The 7259-nt window shown below is 47.5% G+C and overlaps 1 protein-coding gene and 1 long non-coding RNA gene across 2 annotated transcripts in view; one reads left to right on the top strand and one right to left on the bottom strand.

Moving 5' to 3' along the window:
* Positions 1-4734: 4734 nt before the first annotated feature.
* LOC131910899 (uncharacterized) lies at positions 4735-5422 on the bottom strand. Its single transcript, XR_009379240.1, has 2 exons — positions 5246-5422; positions 4735-5141 (listed from the first exon to the last, which is right to left on the bottom strand). It is a non-coding gene; the product is annotated as an uncharacterized LOC131910899 (long non-coding RNA).
* The window catches only part of Smad5 (SMAD family member 5), a 36697-nt gene continuing 34835 nt past the window's right edge, over positions 5398-7259 (top strand). Inside the window, exon 1 of the mRNA XM_059262826.1 lies at positions 5398-5517. The gene's annotated coding sequence lies outside the window, so the exon portion shown is untranslated. The remainder of the gene's footprint in view (positions 5518-7259) is intronic.

The following is a 7259-nucleotide window of genomic DNA, read 5'->3' as shown; positions in this document are numbered from 1 at the left end:
CCATATGGTGTCAAGATGGTCCCTGTTAGCCCCAGAACCAGCATTCACAGTAAGAGGCAGGACTTTTCTTCTCTTGACATCCACACATCACTCATCGACCTAAGTGATGTTATGTGTCTATTAGTTTACTGTCCATCAGTGAGCTAGTCACAAGGACCTAGATTGCTAAGGTACTATGGTAACTCCCTGGGTCAGGTGCCTCAGCTCTTAGGTAGGCAGTGTGCACCGTGGTTAAAGTAGGAAGGAAATGATGTCACAAAGGAGGCAGGAGAAAGAGCATCAGGAGGTAAAAAGGCCGAAAGGAGCCCTGCAGCTGTTACCCCACAGTAGGGAAGTTGTGAGGGGAAGGTGAGTTTAAGTGTCTGGAGTTCATTAGCCGCACATTCAAACGTGGACACACCAGTTCAGGAACTGAATAGCTTACTTCGAGAGCACTTGCCTAGCATGTGTGGATTCCTAAGAATACACACTTGCTTCATGTGTGTGTGTGTGTGTGTGTGTGTGTATTCTTTGTAATAGATGGTATCATTCAAATGAATGAGATTACCTATTACAGTGTAGAGAAAAGACAATTTATTATCCTATAAAGTGAATACATTTCATGTAACTAATGCATTTGATAAGAATCTTTTGGAATTTTCTGGCATATCAGCAGGAAATGGATGTTTTCAAAACAAACACCGTTTAGCATTTGCTCTGTGTCAGGTGCTATTCTGGGCGCCTTGAAGGCACCGTGAGTTTAATCCTCAGGATAATTCTATTATGTTGCTACTCCCGTTATCTCTGTTTTATAGGCTAAGAGATGGAATTGGCTAAGAAACCTGGTCAAGGTCACACAGGTAGAAGTTAGGCGGCCGTGTTTCAAATCAGAATTCTGGCTTCAGAGCTCTTGTGATTAACGCTCCACACAGTCCAAGACCTTCCTGGGGACAGGAATCTTTGGTCTCCTCCCTCCCTCCCTTCAAGCCCAGATTTTCACCTGCTGTTCTGGATTTGAAGTGAGGTACACATGTGGTTTGACTCCTGCGAAATGGAGTCTCTGAGGATGTAAACTGAGAAAGCAGAACCATGGGAGTCAGTGGAGTTAACTCAGGAGCATTCGCCAGCAGGAGACAACAGATGGTGCTTCAGCCAGGAAGAGACTGTGTCCTCCCAAGCCCTGCTCTGGAAAGCCTCTTTGTTTTATGACTCTGGGTGCAAGCAACCCTTTTAATTTTGTGTTTTGGATTCCAGCCATAGAAAGTCTTCTTTAATGTAGCAGATGGCTGGAGACAGGCAAACCAGGTTCTTACATTCTACATTAAGCTGCCTTTCCCTGAGAGGAGTCTCCTAATTATGCTGATGTGAAAAAGGAGAGAGACTATAACTTACATGGACATACTGGTTGTTTACATGTGTAAAGCAGCCACTGTCTTCAGTGTCTGTAAGCATGTGGAAGTCAGGAAGCCGTTCAGGAATCCGGTGAAAGCCATGGACTTTTTCTTCAGAAAAGTAGTATATAGGCATACACAAAAGCTATGCTCAATAATTGCAGGGGCCCATGGTGGATTCTCTGCTGTCATTCCTGAAGCTTCAAAGAGGATGCGGTTGATATTTCCTGGGCTTTGACTGGACACAGCTGTCATTCTTCGTTTTCTTCCTCCTCCTCTTCTTAGTGTGTGTTATAGTTTCAGTTCCAAGTTATGGAAATAGATTTATCTATGGGCTCTTTTTGATTTTTGAAACAGGGGCACACTGTGCAGTCCAGGCTGGCCTTGAACTCACTATCCTCCCTTCTCAGCCTGTCCAGCTGGCTATTGACTAGTGTGACGCCTCCCACACCAGAACACTAGAATTTTTCTGAAAAATATTTTCAAATATTCTATAGCTGGGCAGTGGCGGTGCACACCTTTAATCCCAGCACACGGGAGGCAGAGGCAGGTGGATCTCTGGGAGTTCGAGGCCAGCCTGGTCTACAGAGTGAGATCCAGGACAGGCACCAAAACTACACAGAGAAACCCTGTCTCAACAAACAAACAAAACAAAATTCTCTAAAAATCACTTTAGTGTAATTTCCTCTTGGTGTGGCCTTTTGCTTTATTCTCTATCATTTTTAAGGTCTATTTTTATATTTAATTATGTGTGTATTTGCACATCTATTGTGGGTTTGTGCATGTAAGTGCAATTGCCCACAGAGGCCAGAAAAGGGCATTGTTTCACCTGGAGTGGCAATAACAGGTGACTGTGAACCACCCCAGTGGTTCTGTCCTCTGGAAGAGTAGCTTGTGCTCTTAACTGCTGGACCACCTCTCCAGCCATGAGACTTCCTTTGACCAATGGTTCTGGCATCTCTGGTGCTCTGGAAGAGCAGCTTGTGCTCTTAACTGCTGGACCACCTCTCCAGCCATGAGGCTTCCTTTGACCATTCGTTCTATGTATCGCTGTTTGTTTCCCCCTCCGGCCTGTGCAGCATTCATTTGTCATTTCTTTGGAGCCTCGCAGGTTTTGGAACTTTGCTTGATTTAGTTGTACTTCCTACACTGTTTCTAGAAGTAAGGACAGAGGCTGGGGGTAGTCTGCCAGTGGAAGAACATACAGAGAACTCTCGGAGTTTGAAATGGAGGTTTTATTCTATCTCAGGACCCTGTCTGGAGAGTGCATATAAACTTGGACATTTCTTCCTCTGATGCCCACTGTCCGTGAGGAAGGGGGATGTCTCTGGGGCTGTGAAGATGCTTGTGATGATGTCACTCACGGATGCTCCTGTTGGGTGACATCTCCAAACACTGAGTTCTTCTTGTCCTACTTGGTGTGTGAGTGTTATTAGTGACACTCTTCTGAGTTACAGCAAAATGTGGACTTGAAGCATTTATTAATGATTTTCAACCAAAACCCATCTTGCCTTAATTGTTTTATACTTTAAAATAAAACTTAAGAAAATATGATCTGTGTGTTTCCCCGATTTTCCTGAAAATTGCTTATTTCTTGGGTCTGGAAAAATTGAAGGTGGGAGTAGACATTGATAAACCCTTTAGGCTAATTCTATTTATCAAATGACTAATTTCATCAGTTATTGAAAAGAATTGGAAAGAAAGGCCCAATTTCTTCCTAAAATGAACTTAAATCAAACACAAACCATTTGGGGTTGAGGTTTCTTGCCTCCGCACTTTAACGCTGAGGCTGGGTCATTCTTAGCAGAAGGAGGGCATGCTAGACATTTAGGGCCCTTATATCATCTCTAGCCTCTACCTGCTGGGTTCCCATGGCTGTTCTGCCTGGGAAAACAGAGAAAGTCTTCAAACGGTCAAGTGTTTCCTAAGGGGACAGTCATTCCTGGTTGGCAACTGCAGGCCTTAATGATTCTGAAATAGAGTTCTCTCCCAGTAAAGAAAAATCAAGCACCAAAGCTAGTGTCTGGTGATCTTCTTGATCAGGTGACTGTCTGAACTCAAAAACCATTTTTTCCGAGTCTTGAGGTCCCACTGCATATATCGATCTGTTCAGATCACCTTGTCCTACATTTGTTCTTAGATCCAGTTGATTACCCAACTTCCTTTTGCCTCTGGCAAGCCTGGCGTCTTGATTACTTGGGTGGCTAGGGCCCTCTGATTTCTACACCTGTGAAGTTCAGGTTATTTCTCCGTTCTCTGGAAGAGTTCTGCTGGCTGCTACAGTCTCCACTCCTCCTTTCTGTGTTATTTATTATCTCTTGCAAAAGAAGGCCTAGCCTGAGTGCACACAGCCAGCTGGAGCCTGGAGTCTGGCTGACTTGATCACTGTGCAGATACACAGCTGAGGAGGAGAAACTGTTGGTTTTAGGGACATACAAGTGATTCGGGAAAGGACTCCAGGCCTCACAAGTTGTCCTTACAAATATGCACACGTTTGTTTGTGGAAGGATTTTTACTAGTTGAAGTGAGGAGTGTTGCTGGCACACTCAATATTCAATGAGGTCCTCTGCAAACATCAATTCTGAAAAAAGGGCATTCTCTTGGTATGGTTATAGGTACGTCTGGGAGTTGTAAATCCATGCCAGTCTCCAGAATCCATGCCTTCCAAGCGCTGGAAACTTTAAAAATAACAACAAAGAATCTGTAAGCATGACAGAGAGTCAGTGCACATGGAGTTCTCATTCACGAAGTTTATGATGTAGTAAAGAAGTTTAAGATGGAGACCCAAGATTGCAAACTGACGGCCAGCAGGCTAAATTGGGAACACGGGCTTGTTTTGTTTGTCTTGTACCAGGGTGAATCTTCTCAATGTCAAAGAAAAGGGGGAGGGGAGCCCAGGAAAGGGACAAAGAGGCTGATTGGATAAATGTGCGATTTCCTTTTTGTATAAAAAGACAAATTTCCAAGCTTCTTGGCAAAGCCAGAAGATCTGGAAATACTGGTCCTTTATTCCCATACCTCTTCCTGATGATGGCTGGCTAGAGTCAACAGCAGCTACCCTTCTTAGTGTAGGAGTGATCGATGCTCTCTGGTTCCCCAACTCCTACCCAATTCGCTTCTATCACATTTGAGATGGCTGCTTCGATGCGGCATCATTACAGCATTTATTTCATCTCTTCCGCATGGAAACAAGCCGTTAGAGCTTGGAACAACACAGAATCTGCTGCCCCGTTTGTGTGTCCAGTGAGGTGACCCCGGCTCAGGCCAGAGAGGGGCCAGTGAAGGTGATGAGAAATGGTCAGATTTAGGGTACACAGAATTTTGAACCTTAATGGTATTGGAGGATGGGATTAATTGGAAAAGGTTAAAAATAGTTTCAATTTATTTAACAAGAAAACGGTACAATCAATTTTGAACACTTTAAAAAATAAACAATTATTTAAAAGCTTTCCCTTGCTGTACAAATCGGGTGCCCTAGTACAGAGATCGTATTTCTGGGAATGCTGACCCTGTGGTGAGTTAGGAGGGAAAGAAGCCAGACAGCCCGATTACTAAGGCTAGCCTGTGAACAGTCTGTGCACCTCCACACCTCTACTTGCTAAAGCTTGAGCGCCCAAGACACTCCCTGCTTTCAGATGTGGGGCAGTGTCCCTTAAACAGCTGGGATTGTGTCCTGAGAAACGGGCAGTCTTCCTGAGCTCCGGGTTAGCACTGTCTCCATCTGCAGAGGCTTTTTCCTTTGGGCGCGATGTTATGGCTGCATCTAGTAAGCTGTATGATATTTAAGATTTATATTACAAGTCAATGAAAGAGGCGGAGTTGTAGCTGAAGATACATTTTAACGCGTTATATAGGTTAGAAAGGTCCCCAGTTACCCATAGCGAGGATAGTTGTTCTGTTATAAGGCGGGTGCCTGGAGCCCAGTGCCACGCTCAGGCCTGCCTTGGACAGGGGAAGCCAGGCCACGGCTACCCCCGACGCGCATGCGCGGGCCGCAGCGGCCCTCCGCCGCCCCCCTTCCCCTCGTCATCCGGGTCCCGGGCGAGCGGGCGCCGTGCGCTTGTCCCGCGGCCGAGCTGCTAATAAAGTTGCGGCGCGTGCACAGCGCGGCGACGGCGTGAGGAGAGCGCGCCCGGACGGCGGGGAGGTGAGTGAGGGGCCCCGGGGCTGGCGCTCGGGACCGGGCGGAGGGACGCGCGCGGCGGAAGCGGCCCGCGGTCGGGCGGAGGCCTAGCGGGTCCCCGCGCGGGACCTGACGGGACGGGGCGCCGCGCGGCGGGGGAGGCCTGGGTGCCGAGGAGGCCCTGCTCCCTGCACGGTCCGGACGAGGCCCCTGACACCTCGCCGCGCCCCCGACGTCCCGGCCGGTTGAGCAGTGCAGACGGCCTAGGCCGAGCCCGCGGCCCGCCGCCGCTTTGTGTGCCCGAGATAAGGATCCGCGCTTATCGGGGGGAATTACACTCCGGCCCGCGGCGACCCGCCCCTGCACCCGGCTGCCGCCCGCCCGCCGCCGCCCCCCGCCGCTCGCCCGGCACGCTTGGGGACGTTGCAGAGCTTCTAGCGCCTCGCTCAAGTTTGTGTGAGGAACTGAAGCAGCTTTTGTCTTTGGTCCGGTCCCGGTGGTTCCCCAAGTGCATCCACCCCCACCCCCGCCCCGTCTCCTTTTCGCTTTTCTGAGGCTGTTGCTGTACCCGCGTTGGGAGCCCGAGCTCTGAAAACTCCCCGGTGGCGCCCGTCTTAGGTCGGAGCATGCTCAGTAGCCGGGACATTTTGGTTGCAGAAAGAGCTGGCGAGGATAGTCGAGGTATTTGGAGGCGTGCCAGCTATCCGTAGCGTGTGTCCGGACTCGGGTTTTGATGGCACCGGCGAATGGAACCCAGGCCAACCTGGAAGCCAGGAATGGCCGAACACTCTAGGCCAGATCTTTATCTTGATTGTAAAGACAATGTTTCCTGAGCAGCTGGAGGTGGGGGGCGTATTCCTGGCTGCTTTCGCGTTTAAATGGGTGTGGTGCTAAGTATATCTTGTTTATCTTTCTGTGGAAAAAGTTTTGAAGTCTGGTGGAGTTTGTCACATCATGCCTGTTGCCTAGCGCTATCAAGTGTGTTCCTACTTAGCAACAGAGACTGGGATCAGTGGGCTTGGTTGGTTGGCTTTACAGGAGCTGAGAGAAAAGGGTACACGTGATTTTCTTTTCTTTCTGACAGGGTCTTTCAGTGCAGATCTTGAACTCTGGCCAATCCTCCTGCCTCAGCCTTCCAAGTGCTGGGATTACAGGGGCAAGCCGTCACCAGTCTGGCTGTTTTTCTTTTTTTAAACAAAGAGTGCTTGGATTTCCTTAGTGTATGAGAGTTACCATCAGCCAGTTAGCTTTTAACTTCAACTTGAAGTTGAAAACCTAGTAGTTTAGTAACACTCAGAGTAGTTTAATTTTCTGCTAAATGCCAGCCCATAGTGCCTGTTGTTTGGAGCAAGACAGGACAGTTTCACACTCAACTGCTCTGTCATGAGATTATGTTTCAGATTTTATAAAGAAAGAGTTGTTAGTGGGTCAGTAGTAACAAATTACGTTCTTTCTTTTACCCATTTGGTAACATTTTATTCCCTCTAAAATGAATCCTGAAATGATAAAATTCCAACACAACTCAGAAGAAACATTTTATCAAAATACAACCTTTATAAAGTTTGTATATTATGCTCAGGGTTTTTTTTTTTTTTTTTTTTTTGTTGTTGTTTTGTTTTGTTTGTAGCCAGGCATGCTGGCTCACACCTTTATTCCATCCCAGTACTTGGGAGGCAGAGGCTGGTAGATCAGTGTGAGTTCTAGGCCAGCCAGGGCTACATAGTGAGGCCTTGTGTGAAAAGACATTTCATTTTGTTTATGATTGC

This window comes from Peromyscus eremicus, chromosome 5, assembly GCF_949786415.1.
Source record: "Peromyscus eremicus chromosome 5, PerEre_H2_v1, whole genome shotgun sequence".
NCBI lineage: Eukaryota > Metazoa > Chordata > Mammalia > Rodentia > Cricetidae > Peromyscus > Peromyscus eremicus.
Note: the sequence above shows the minus strand (reverse complement) of the source record. Positions and strands in the feature narration are given on the sequence as shown.